Raw genomic sequence first — 15,039 nt, 5'->3', positions numbered from 1 at the left:
TTAACACACATAAGTTTGTCATTTTCCTCATAAGGTACATCACAGGGGCTTCTTCTGCTTGGAAACACTAGACAGCACTTAGAGCCTCAGCACTATACTAAATAAAACTATACTCGATAACCTTGCAAAGGATTTGCCGACTATTTAAGTAAAGCCTTAGTCATTTCTGCGGTGGTTGAAAAGGGCCTGGTATTTCTGATTGATACACATAGTGTTAAATTTCTTCTAGGAAACTATAATATTCTGTGTTTTTTTTTTAACTTTCATTTGTGTTTATCAAGGTTGCCTCAAATTTATTTCTATTAAGCTTGTGAATTTGGCAATGGAACTTTAAATGACTATATTTATAAATAAGTGAAACTTGAACAGAAAACACCATAAACAAAACAAATAAAAAATTTTTTAAAACTAAAGAATGTTAGGATAGTACCAAAAATGAGGAGGAAGTTTATATATGCCAGAGTTCAAATTAGCCAATAAAGGTGACAACATTTGGCCTATTTAGGACAGTTTATTTCACGATAAATTATATATTTTATATCATGCATGATGACTAAAAATATTAGAGCTCTTATTACTCAGGTCAACATTTTCAAATATAAGTATTTACTTTATTATTAATCAAGGCAAATATTCTCACCCCTTAGTATGTATTGAGCCTCCCACTCACCCTAGGGAACATGACAGTACATCAGTTTGCTTTGTATTTGCTGAAAATGGCAATTAACAAGTCAAGAGAATTTTTATTTTAAACGAAACTGTTAACACACTGCTAACAGGTAAAATAATGTATTCTGAGAAGCAATTTGTGGGCAAGTGGTTATGATACAAGCATTTTTAAATAGACCTCAAGGAAGGGGCACCAAATTGGAATGTAGAAAAGTATGTAAACGTGGGTAATGTTTCATGGAAGTAAATCTCACCTATCATTCCTCAGAAAATCCATGTGGTAAGATGGCACTTCCCTACTGCCTTGAAGTGTGAAGTGTTCATGTGACTTGCATGGGCCAATGAAACCTAAGGGTGTATGTCACTTCCAGATGTCAGTTTGAAGAACGATTGCAGAATTTGCCATGATTTCTTCTTTCCAATGTGATTGTGGGTGCACATTTTGAAATAGAGACTTCATCTACTGGGTTCTTGAGTGGCTAGAATGAACAGTCCTACTTCTACTTTGCTTTGGAAATGTGGCATGAAATCTCAGCGGTTTCAAACATAGGAAATAAACTTTTGCTGTTTGAAACCACTGAGATTTTGGGCTTGTTACTGTAGCCTAACCCTATTTTATCCTAACTAATACCACCCCTACAGGAAAAAAAAAAAAAACTCCAGGAAAAAAAAAAAAAACACACATAAAATGTTTCTTATTCTCTGAGTAACTTCAGCTACAAAGGACCAGCTAGAATTGTGGTAGGTGGGAGTGGGCCTTGTGACCTGATTATTTTTCTGAAGCCCTTATGTTACCTGCTAATATTTTAGATTGCCTTTAACATAACCGCTGGATTTTCCTTATTCTATGAGGTAAGATCCTCCTCTTAATTAATTTTATTTTTTCTTTTTTCCACACTCATTCACTCCAAAAACATATATTTGTTACTAATATAAGTAGGTGATCTGAAGAATTCAAAGCTGAAATGAAACTTATACTTGAGGTCTTTATCACCTAAGAATGAGGATAAAATATTTCCATATATTACTGTATAAAATAGAAAGTGAAGTCCCCACATAACCCCATGCTTTGGAATTGATTGATTAATCTGCTGTATAGCTTTTTGGATTGTAATATGCATATAAACATCTTTTTCTTTTATATAAATGGAATATATAACAATGAAAGAAACATCTTTTTCTTTTATAAAAATGGAAATGTATGTGGTTTTCTGGAACCTGATATTTTCTCCCTCTATTAGAGTTTCTTTCCATATGAATACACATAAATAGACCTCATTATTTTTGAATGGCTGTCTTGTATTACATTTAGAAATATCTCAGTTTGTATATCCAAGCTTTCTATTGTACATCTTTTTAAAAGTGTGATTACAAAGTGGATAGAGTCTTCCTATTTACAAAATACTTTTTACTACAAAAGAACATATATACTGAACAACTTGCTCTTCAATGTTGACTGGATAAACAATGAAATGAAGACAGAAATAAAGATGTTCTTCGAAACCAACGAGAATGAAGACACAACATACCAGAATCTCTGGGACACATTTAAAGCAGTCTCTAGAGGAAAATATATAGCAATAAGTACCCACATGAGAAGCAAGGAGACACCCCATCTTCAAAATTGAAAGAGCTAGAGGAGCAAGATCAAAAAAACTCAAAACCTAGCAGAAGACAAGAAATAGCTAAGATCAGAGCAGAACTGAAGGAGATAGAGACACAAAAACCCTTCAAAAAATCAATAAATCCAGGAGCTGGTTTTTTGAAAAGATCAACAAAATAGACAGACCACTAGCCAGATTAATAAAAAAGAAAACAGAGAATAAACAAATTGGTGCAATAAAAAACGATAAAGGGGATATCACCACAGATTCCACAGAAATTCAAACCATCATCAGAAATTATTACAAACAACTCTATGCACATAAACTAGTAAACCTGGAAGAAATGGATAAATTCCTGCACACTTGCCTCCTCCCAAGCCTAAATATGGAAGAAGCCGAAACCCTGAATAGACCAATAACAAGGTCTGAAGTGGAGGCAGCAATTAAGAGCCTACCACCCAAAAAAAGCCCAGGTCCAGATGGGTTCACAGCCAAATTCTACCAGACATACAAAGAGGAGCTGGTACCATTTCTTCTGAAACTATTCCAAATAATCCAAAAAGAAAGAATCCTTCCCAAATCATTTTATGAGACCAACATCATCCTGATACCAAAACCCGGCAGAGACTCAACAAGAAAAGAAAACTTCAGGCCAATATCCATGATGAACGTAGATGCAAAAATCTTCAATAAAATACTGGCAAGCCGACTGCAACAGCACATCAAAAAGCTTATCCACCATGATCAAGTAGGCTTCATCCTGGAGATGCAAGGCTGGTTCAACATACACAAGTCTATAAACATAATTCACCACATAAACAGAGCCAAAGACAAAAACCACATGATTATCTCAATTGATGCAGAGAAGGCCTTTGACAAAATTCAACAGCACTTTATGCTAAAAACTCTCAATAAACTAGGTATTGACGGAACGTATCTCAAAATAATAAAAGCTATTTACTACAAACCAACAGCCAATATCATACTGAATGGGCAAAAACTGGAAGCATTCCCTTTGAAATCCGGCACTAGACAAGGATGCCCTCTCTCACGACTCCTATTCAATATAGTACTGGAAGTTCTAGCCAGAGCAATCAGGCAAGAAAAGGAAATAAAGGGTATTCAAATAGGAAAGGAGGAAGTCAAATTGTCTCTATTTGCAGACCACATGATTGTATATCTAGAAGACCCCATCGTCTCAGCCCCAAATCTCCTGAAACTGATAAGCAACTTCAGCAAAGTCTCAGGATACAAAATCAATGTGCAAAAATCACAAGCATTCCTATACACCAACAACAGACTTAAAGAGAGCCAAATCAAGAATGAACTGCCATTCACAATTGCTACAAAGAGAATAAAATACCTAGGAATACAACTAACAAGGAATGTAAAGGACCTCTTCAAGGAGAACTACAAACCACTGCTCAACGAAATAAGAGAGGACACAAACAGATGGAGAAACATTCCATGCTCATGGTTAGGAAGAATCAATATCAGGAAAATGGCCATACTGCCCAAAGTAATTTACAGATTCAATGCTATCCCCATCAAGCAACCAATGACGTTCTTCACAGAACTGAAAAAAAACACCTTAAACTTGATATAGTACCAAAAGAGAGCCCGCATAGCCAAGTCAATTCTAAGCAAAAAGAACAAAGCGGGAGGCATCACACTACCAGACTTCAAATTATACTACAAGTCTACAGTAATCAAAACAGCATGGTACTGGTACCCAAACAGAGATATAGACGAATGGTACAGAACAGAGGCCTTGGAGGCAACACAACATATCTACAACCATCTGATCTTTGACAAACCAGACAAAAACAAGCAATGGGGAAAGGATTCCCTGTTTAATAAATGGTGTTGGAAAACTGGCTAGCCATGTGCAGAAAGCAGAAACTGGACCCCTTCCTGACACCTTACACTAATATTAACACCAGATGGATTAAAGACTTAAACATAAGACCTAATACCATAAAAACCCTAGAAGAAAATCTAGGCAAAACCATTCAGGACATAGGCGTGGGCAACGACTTCATGACCAAAACACCAAAAGCATTGGCAACAAAAGCCAAAATAGACAAATGGGACCTTATCAAACTCCACAGCTTCTGCATGGCAAAAGAAACAGTCATTAGAGTGAATTGGCAACCAACAGAATGGGAAAAAATTTTTGCAGTTTACCCATCTGACAAAGGGCTGATATCCAGAATTTACAAAGTACTAAAATAGATTTATAAGAAAAAACAAACAATCCCATTCAAAAGTGGGCAAAGGATATGAACAGATACTTTACAAAAGAAGACATACATGAGGACAACAAACATATGAAAAAAGGCTCATCATCACTGGTCATTAGAGAAATGCAAATCAAAACTACATTGAGATACCATCTCATGCCAGTTAGAATGGCGATCATTAAAAAATCTAGAGACAACAGATGCTGGAGAGGATGTGGAGAAATAGGAACACTTTTACACTGTTGGTGGGAGTGTAAATTAGTTCAACCATTGTGGAAGACAGTGTGGCGATTCCTCAAGGACCTAGAAATAGAAATTCCATTTGACCCAGCAATCCCATTACTGGGTATATATCCAAAGGATTATAAATCATTCTACTATAAGGACACGTGCACACGAATGTTCATTGCAGCACTCTTTACAATAGCAAAGACCTGGAACCAACCCAAATACCCATCAATGATAGACTGGACAGGGAAAATGTGGCACATATACACCATGGAATATTATGCAGCCATCAAAAACGACGAGTTCATGTCCTTTGTAGGGACATGGATGAACCTGGAAACCATCATTCTCAGCAATCTGACACAAGAGCAGAAAATCAAACATTTCTCACTCATAGGCGGGTGCTGAACAATGAGAACACATGGTCACAGGGAGGTGAGCACTACACACTGGAGTCTGTGGGGGGAAATAGGGGAGGGATGGTGGGTGGTGAGGAGTTGGGGAGAGATAGCATGGGGATAAATGCCAGATATAGGTGATGGGGAGGAAGGCAGCAAATCACACTCCCACGTGTGTGCCTATGCAACAATCTTGCATATTCTTCACATGTACCCCAAAACCTAAAATGCAAAATAAAATAAAATAAAATAATTATAGCATTAAAAAAAAACAAAAGAACATATATTTATTCAAACTGAATAAAATATTAAAATAAATGAACTCAATTAGGTTAGGCCTAATTAAAAATTGCCTATGGGAAAAAAATTGTTTGTTATTTTTTTAACTGAAATGTCCAAGGATCTGTTCTGGACATATTAGCTCTGCTTCTCCCTCATTGTTTTGTCTCCTCTTTCATAACATTGATAGGCTGCAGCAGTTCAAGCATACATCCTCCAGACTCACACTCAGAAGAAAAGAGTTTTTTACACTCCCAGAGGCTCACATACAAGTCTTGAAACTCACTCAGCTTTGACCAGTTTTCAACTCATAACACCCTTGATGGGTCAATGTGGCTAGTGGAATTGGACAGGCTCTTTGATCAAGCTGGGGTTTCATCTTCCACCTCTGGAGTTAAAGTAATGAAACACCTTCTTCAAAGCATGCTATGCGAGTGAGTAGATTTTTTTATAAAGACAAGGAAGGATAAATGTGCATGGCCAAAAAATAATTGACATCCTCTACAGCTCCACTCTATCTCCCTGAAATCCTATTGGCCCTCCCCACAGGCTGCCACTCCTAATGCTCTCCCATATTCTCTCAAAAACTGTCTATGCATTTGTAAGACACACACAAGTGGAATCACACTACAGATTGCTTTTTGTTATTTCATTTTTCATCAATATTCTATCCTAGGCTTTTTATTTCAGCCCACAAAAATCTATTTCATGCTTTTCAATGGCTATATAATGCTTCATTATAAGTACGTACTATAAATCATTCAGCTAATACCCTATTTGTGAACATTGGGGGTTGGGGGTGTTATAATGACAAATAATGTTTCATTGAACATATTAGTATGAGACTATTATTTCATTGCTACAAAGAAATACCTGAGACTGGGTAATTTATAAAGAAAAGAGGTGTAATTGGCTCACGGTTCTGCAGGTTGTACAGGAGGCATGGCGGCATCTCCTTCTGGAGAGGCCTCAAGGAGATTCAAATCATGATGCAAGTTGCAGCAGGAGCTTGCCCATCTCATGGCAAAAGCAGGAGCAAGAGAGTGAAAGCGAGAGGTGCTGCACACTTTAAATGACCAGATCACAGGAGAACTCACCTCACTATGACAGGGCCATGGGGGATGATGCTAAACCATTCCTTTGAAATCCACCCCCATGATCCAATCACCTCACACCAGGCCCCACCTCCAATACTGGGGATTACATTTCAATATGACATCTGGGTGGGAACATACATCTAAACTATATCAATCCTTACACATAAATCTGTATGCATTTGTTCAAGTTTATCTCCAGATTCAAATCTTACACTTAGAATTATTGGGTCAAGAGGATATTCACATTTAAAATTTTAACACACATGTTTAAAAATGGAAATAAAATTAGAGGTTAAACCTCTTTGCACTCCTGTCCACAGTATTTGGGAATGCCCAGGCCTCACTGAACCTTTGTAGTTTTGCTCAAGTGATGACTGAAAACAGTATTTCATTTTTATTTTATTCTGAATGTCACACATTTTTTACTGGCCAGATAAATGCCATTATATGTGAATTGCCTATTTCCGTGTTCATTTTTCTTCTAGACACAAAATTTCTCTTATTATTAGTATGTTTTAAAAAAATAGCACCTAATCTACTGCATTAACCCATTTAAAAAAAAACTTTTAACTCTTTTTATGTCATTTTTGTTATATTAAAATTTTTTTAAGCTTTATGCATTTATGCTTGTCAATCTCTTTTCTTATAGTTTCTGGATTTGGTATGCTACTTATAATTCACTTTTAAATTTACATTAAACTCACTTATATTTTCTGTTCCTTTAATGACCACATTTTTGTTTATGTCACTGATTAATCTGGAATTATTGTTGGCTTTGGGATGTGGTCATCATTAATCATTTGTTTCTCTCATCTTCCAGGTACATGGTAGATGGCATGTACACACCCAGTGGTGGACCTGGGGCCAAGTAAGTAGTTCTGGGCAACTACTTACATTTGTGAGTGGAAATAGCACAAGTCACTAAGGGTAGACATTTCATTGCCAATGCAAGAGCTTGTTTTTCCCTCTCATACAGCATTAGGCCATGTTTGAGATGGTAGCTATTCCACCAGCCATCAACCTGTGTCTTTGAGTTATCGTGTCCACAGAGATCTCTTGATAACAAGAAGCGAAAAATAAACTTTTGTGGTATTAAGCCACTAATATTTGGTTGCTTTTTAACTGTAGCATAGCCAGCCATATCCCATCTTTTCTTTTGGGGACAGTTTTGTAGCAGATGCTGTCAGTGCCTTTCATATTACCTCCTTATTAGCAACTATTTGACTTTGGCCCAACTTCCGACTCCTAGCACCAGCAATTCTTTGTCAATGGGGTCCTCTCACTGCTGAAATTCACTCTGCCACCTGTTCAACAGATTGGAAGCTTCTGGAATTAATGTCTCTAGGAGCAACTCTTAAGCAATATCTGAGGAGTGTTAGAGTATAAACACTTAGTTCCCTTGCCCCTTGGGTAGGATAACTCTAAGGTAGGATAGCTTGTCTGGGCTTCAAGAGCTTCTCCTGTGGGATTATGCTTCAATTGAGTCCTAGAACTGAAAGCTGTCTTGATAACATGCTCTTCCAAAGTAAGCTTTCTTTCATTCTTTCACTTAATCATTCTCCTACCTTTACTCTCTAATAAATTACTCAACCTTAAAAGCTTGTCTCAGTGTCTGCATCTCAGGTAACCTAAGCTAAGTCAAATTTAAATAGTAACAGTTTGGGGACAGAGAATGTCAGGTAGAGAAAGCAGCATGAAAATAGATGTACAGGTAGAAGAACAAGGCATTTGAAGAACAGCAATTTATTTCGTGTATTTGGATGAAACTATATACAAAGGGAGATAATATGGGATATAGTTGGGAAAATAGATTGGCAAGATCATGAAGGATCTTGAATGATAAACTAAAGTGTTTGGGCATTTAATTATGTGGATTCTTAGCCTACTGTGACATTGCACTTTCCTTTCATTTTCTTATATATTGTCTCATATTCTTTTCATCTCCCTCATTATGGATCAAAAAGAAAAGGTCATATTCCTGCTAAATACAGAAAAGTAAAGAGAAGTAGTAGGCAATTTTCTCAATCATTTAATCACATGATAGTATCTATACAAGAATTGGACTAGGCAGCTGTGTATTTCTAACCTCCATCCTGTATCCTCTTGCCTTTCAGCTGAAAAAGTGTAAAAGGCGTTGTTTCTTAACAGAACCATTAACAAAATTTCATCCCCCACAAAAAAATCTGATTTAAGAAATTCAGAAACTCAGGGTTATTATCTACTCATTAGGTTAGGCAAGCACAAACTCAAGAATCAAAAAAAGCCAACTAAGAATTCCTTAGTTTGGCATATCAAAAAGCTGAAATCTCTCTCTCTTGAGATCACAAGTCTTAAAAAGGCAGCATATGATAATCATAAAAGCATTTTTTTTTTTTTGAGACAGAGTCTTGCTCTGTCACCAGGCACCAGGCTGGAGCGCAGTGGGGCAACCTCAGTTCACTGCAACCTCCGTCTCCCGGGTTCAAGCAATTCTCTTGCCTCAGCCTCCTGAGTAGCTGGGACTACAGGCGTGCCACCACACCAAGCTAATTTTTGTATTTTTTAGTAGAGACAAGGTTTCACCATGTTGGCCAGGATGGTCTCGATCTCTTGACCTCATCATCCTCCCGTCTCGGCCTCCCAAAGTGCTGGGATTACAGGCGTGAGCCACCGCGCCCAGGCTCATAAAAGCATTTGATAAAATTCAAAGGTCATAGGATTCTAGTTTCTTTATGACCTTAACCAAGTCACTTCTACTCTTTGGGATTCAGTTTTTACGTCTCTAAAATAATGGGATAAGACAAGAAGAACACCTAAAAAATTTTACCCTAAAAAATTCTAGGCTTCCAAATAATTGTATTTGGTGTATGCTTTATTTGTAAGCAGAACAAACATCTACCTTTAGCTGGTTCTGCAATTTCAAATTTTTGTGGCGGCTGTGTATTTTCTGCTCTACACTCCTAAATCACCTTCCTCCTCTATATTTGCCTTCCTTTCCTGTACATTCCTAAAAAGACGTTATGCAAATATTTTCCCTAACCACTGTATTTTAAGATTATGCTGTCCCTTACCTTGGGAGAATAGAAGCTAGTTTTTCGGTTGCTAATGATTGAGTCTTAGGGCTTAATAAGCCCTCCAAGTCTCCCAAGAATAAGCCCTCCAAAAACAAGAGGATAATAGCTTTAAGAAGAAAGCAAACACCTCTAAAGACACTCTAAAGAGTTGGAGTGGGGTGGTACTGCATGATTCAGAGAATTACCAGATGAAGCTCCAGGAGTGTAGAAATTACCAGGAATGCTGAGGGCCTTTTAGTCCAAGAAGAGCTGTGTAACAAGAGCTATCTAACTATTTGAGTGCCCAGCAGTTCCATGGCAAGGGGAGAGAGTTTCTTGGACAACAATTGCCAGTATCCAGTGATCACACCGTTGGTTTTTCCTAAGAACAGGGATGAAAACTGTTCTCTCAACCTTGAGCACTTAGGTGTTAACCATCTGATAGGAAAGGCACTTGACTACACTTTGCCATAACACTTTGCTTAGTGTTGATCTGATTACAACTTTGAGAACTCTATTCTCACAACACCGCAATATGTCCATATTCCAAAGGAGATATGGAGGAGGAAAAATGGTGTCAGCCATTAGAGCTTAATGTGAATTAAAACCTGGAAGAATTCAAGTCTATGAAGATGGAATTGACTTCCAAAAATATAAAAAGACAGTCAACTATCCCATGCTTGTTCACATTTGCTGTTTATATTTAACCTTTTTTATGGCTGTTGTTAAATATATTTGAAATTCCCCTCTAACAAGGATGTCTCAATTTTAAGCTGAATGGTTAGATTTTAACAAAAAGTATTTTATATAGTTTAAGAACAACCAGTATGTGCATGACCAGAAAATCACTTATATAATTCAAAGATAATGTAGTAATTCTTGATGTGATGTTGGTTGAATTTAACATTTTTGAATACTTTTATTGGTAAGAAAAATCAAGAAGTATTTTTAATGAAACAGAATACAGTGCTATTCAAAGAATTGAATGTTTATTTACTTACAGTTAATTCAAAGCCTATTTAATGTCTCCCATGAGAAAAGCATTTCAAGAATGTAGAGGTCTGGGTTGTGAAATTGATACCTTTCTATCATGAATTAATCAGCATCCTCAGACTTGAACAGGTGTTGGATGAGAAAGCTAGGCTTTCCTGACCTAAGGCAGCAGGAAAACCAACAAACTAAAATTCCTTGATCTATTCTCAGACTGCAAATTGAAAATTGAAACACTATTTCAAATTATAGTTTGTAGTGTTTTATCATTAGCCAATATTACTCTGAATTAGAGAAAGGAGACTTGAAAAGCTGAGAGAATAAAATCCACTTTTGCAGTTTATATGAGATCACAGCTGTGGAAGTAATTTTTCCACTACCTCTAAAGCCAAGAAAAAAAAAGTTGTTTTTTTTTTTTTTTGCAAAATTTACAAAAACAATAACTTTAAATCAGCCCTCCTGATCTACCACAGGCTCTGGGTAATTATCCCCAATAGGTCCCTTTAGGGAGTGAGTTTCTATTTTTTTCTCCAAAAGTAGTTTCTTTCTGACATTTTTATGCAGTCTTTCTGTTTGCTAAAATAATAGAAGTCTCCTATTACAAAAACATCAACAACTGTCAAGGGTTTTGTTTCTCCAAGGTTCAGCTCTCAGGCCTCTGACTTAGTGGCTAATATGGCAATCTGAATTGTGAATTTCATGCAAATCTGGGGGTTTTTTGGTTTGTTTTTGTTTTTGTTTACCAGATTAGTGAAACAAATTAAGACTGGCTCACTGCTCTATGTAGCTGTCAAACGCCTATGCTGCATACCTTAAGTCTTTTTGCTAATTTCTGGAAGGTTCTTTTATTTATTTATTTTTATTCTGGTCTTAAAGAACACAGTGTAAGGCAAGAAGAAAAATCAGCTAAGGAAAACTGCTTCCTGTCAAGATGGAGAAACAGGAACAATTTACTCTTCCACCTGAAACAACAAAAAAATTAGACAAAATATATGAACAGTAGTTTCTAAGACACTGGGTCACCAGGCAATGCAGGATACTGAGCCCTCAGATATGTGAAACAAGTGAAGTAGACATTATGATTCCTCTACCTTACTACCTTAAGGGAGTTTCCAGGCCACAGAACAGGGATAGGAGCCCAGGTGGAGTGTAGACAACTCCTCCTCTCAGAGGAGACCAAAGCAGCTTGAGTTCACAGAACAGAGTACCAGAAAGAAAAGAGCTGTGCAGAGAAAGAACTTCAGATATCTGCAAAATGCCCCACATTCTGAGTACAGGTAAATGCATTCATGTGAAGATACTACCTAAGACCACAGAAAAACACCCAAAATGGTACCTAGTGAGCACTCACTGGGGAGAATAGTGCCTGCATCCACCAGACAGACTGGAAAACCTCAAGATTTACAGGGCATTGAGTATAGTATTTAGAAGGGTCTTGTTTCAGTAGTGGTAAATAATTAGCCCATGAATAAAACTACTCTGGTCTACCTAGCAATTCCTAAAAACAAGGGCAGAAGGGATCAAACTGTTTTCAAGTAACCTAACTGTGTCCCAGAACAAAGCTCAAGAATATTTATAGGAACACAAAAATATACAGCATCCCACAAGGTATAATTTACTGTGTCTGGCATCCAATCAAAAATTTCCAGATATACAAAAGAAACAGGAAAAAACGATACATAATGAGGAGATAAATCAATCAATTGTATCTGATTAAGAACTAACCACAGATGTTAGAGTTAGCAGAGAAGGATATTAAAATTGTTATTATAATTATATTCCATATGTTCCAAAAGTTAAGCAAAAACATGAAAAGTGTAAAAAGATCCAAATCAAACTTTTAATGACTAAAACTAAAATGTGTAAAATGAAGAATATACTTCTAGAATTAACAGCAGATTAGACATGGAGAAAGAAAAGATTAGTGAACTTGAAGGTACAGCAATAGAAGCAATCCAAAATGAAACATAGAGAGAAGACATAACTTTCTAAAACTGGACAGAGTATTATGTGTAGGACAACTCAAAAAACCTAATATCTGAGTAACTGAATTCATAATGGAAGGGAAATATTTGAATATATTATGGATGAAAATTTTCCAAACCTGACAAAAACAACAAACCCACATATATAAGAAGTTTAGCAAACCCTAAGCAAAAGAAACATCAATAAAACAATCCTAAGGCACGGAATAATAAAATTTATCAAAATGGGTGATAAATAGGAAATCTTAAGAGCAGCAGGAGAAAATGATATGTATACAGAAACAAAGATAAGGATAACAGTTAATTTCTGCTGCAAACAATGCAAAAGAAAAAATCAGTAGGGCAATATCTTTAAAGTCTTGGGAGGAAAAAACCATTCTAGAACTCTATACCCACCAGGGAAAAAAAAGTATTTCAAAAATGAAAGCAAAATAAAGACTTTTTATACACACAAAAGCAAAATAATATGTCACTCTCTTTGAGAAAATTGATACAATTAATAAATATCTAGCCAGACTGGTCAGAGAAAAAGAAGATACAAATTGTCAGCAGGAGGCATGAGAGAAGTGAAACCAGGGCAAATTTTACAAATATTAAAATGATACTAAGGGAATATTATATGTGATCTTATTTGAATAAACTGTACAACTTAGACATAGTGGACAAATTATTTGAAAGATGCAAACTACCAAAGCTTACTCAAGAAAACAATTAGATAATATAAATAGCCCTCCACTATTAAAGAAATTAAATCAATAGTTAGAAAATTTCCCACAGTGAAATGCTGAGATCCAGATGGCTTCACTTGATAATACTACTAAAGATTCAAGTAAGAAATAGTATCCATTCTACACAAATCATTGTATAAAACTGAAAAGGAAAGGGCATTCTTCAACTCATTCTAGGAGGCCAGAATTAGGTGTCCAAAACAGATAAAGATATTACTAGAAAATAAAACTGCAGGCCAACATCCCTCATGATCATAGTTGAAAAAGTTGTTACTGAAATTTGAGCAAAACAAATTCAACACCAGGTTAAAAGATAATATGTCATGACCAAGTGTGCGAAGTTGGTTTAGCAAAAGAAAATCAATGAATGTGCTTCACAATAATAAAGAAACAAAAGAAATTTATAAACTACATGATATCTAAATAGATGTAGAAGAAAGCATTTGGCAAATATTAACATATTTGCTTTTAAAAAAGGAAATTTTATTGCTGTAAAAAAGAAATTTTCTCAACTTGATAAAGGGATTCTACAAAAATATAGCCAAAAAAAGCTTAAATACAGTGCTAGCTAAGATCAGGAACAAAGCAGGATATCCACTCTCATCACTTCTCTTTCACATTATATTGGAATTTCTAGTCAATGCAATAAAGCAAGAAAAAGAAAGAAAAGGTATTCTAGATTGAATATGAATAAATAAAACTCTCTATTCACAAATGACACAATTATTCATGTAGAAAATTCCCTGGAATCTACATTTTTGAAATAAGCTACTAGAACTATTAAATGAGTTGAAGCAATGTTGCAGGATAAAAGATCAATACATAAAAATCTATTTTATTTTATATATTAGCAATGAACCATCAAAAGTTAATATTTTAGGAAACAACGCCATTAAAAATGGCCTCAAAAATATGACACAATTAGAAATAAATGTGACAAAATATGTAAAAGACCTGTGCCCTGAAAACTATAAAACATTGCTGAAAGTAATTAAAGATCACCTAAATAAATGGTGATATATACAGGTTGTGTATTCCTCATCCAAAATGCTTGGAAGCAGAAGTATTTTGGATTGTAATTTTTTTTAGATTTGAAATATTTGCATATGTGTAATTAGATTTCTTGGGAATGGGACCGAAATCTAAACACAAAATGCATTTGTTTTATATACATCTTATGGACATAGCCTATAGGTAATTTTATACAATATATTTCATAATTTTGTGCAGAAAACAAAGTTTCTGTACATTGAACCATAAGAAAGCAAAGGTATCAGATGTGTAATTTTTCACTTGTGGCACCATGTCATTACCCAAAAAGCTTCAGATTTTAGAGCATTTCAAATTTCAGATTTTCAGATTAGTGATGCTTAACCTATGTTGTGTTCATTAGTCAAAAGACTCAATAATGCTAAGAAAGCCACTCTTCCCAAACCAATCCATACATTTAAACCAATTAAAAATCTAGCGGGCATTTTTGTAGAAATCAACTGATTCTAAAATTGATATAAAAATTCAAAGGACCCAGAATAGCCAAAACAAATTTGAAAAAAAAAAAAAGATGAACAAATTTAGAGAACTAACGCTTATTATGAAGCTACAATAATCAAGACAGTTTGGTACTGGTGTAAAGATAGACAAATAGACGAATGGAACAGAAGAGAGTCCAGAAATAGACCCACACATATACAGACAAATGATTTTGACAAAGTTTCAAAGGCAATTCAGTAGAGAAAGATTAGTCTTTTCAACAAATGGTGCTGAAATAATTGGAGATATATATATA

At 35.6% G+C, this 15,039-nt stretch overlaps 1 long non-coding RNA gene across 1 annotated transcript in view; it reads left to right on the top strand.

Moving 5' to 3' along the window:
• The first annotated feature begins 8,551 nt into the window (after positions 1-8,551).
• LOC116537363 overlaps positions 8,552-15,039 on the top strand; it is an 8,102-nt gene continuing 1,614 nt past the window's right edge. Inside the window, exons 1-2 of the long non-coding RNA XR_004263091.1 lie at positions 8,552-8,561; positions 13,909-13,923. This is a non-coding gene — a long non-coding RNA (uncharacterized LOC116537363). The remainder of the gene's footprint in view (positions 8,562-13,908; positions 13,924-15,039) is intronic.

The sequence above is a fragment of the Sapajus apella genome, unplaced genomic scaffold, assembly GCF_009761245.1.
Source record: "Sapajus apella isolate SASKATOON/1434 unplaced genomic scaffold, GSC_monkey_1.0 scaffold4, whole genome shotgun sequence".
In the NCBI taxonomy this organism is placed as follows: domain Eukaryota; kingdom Metazoa; phylum Chordata; class Mammalia; order Primates; family Cebidae; genus Sapajus; species Sapajus apella.
Note: the sequence above shows the minus strand (reverse complement) of the source record. Positions and strands in the feature narration are given on the sequence as shown.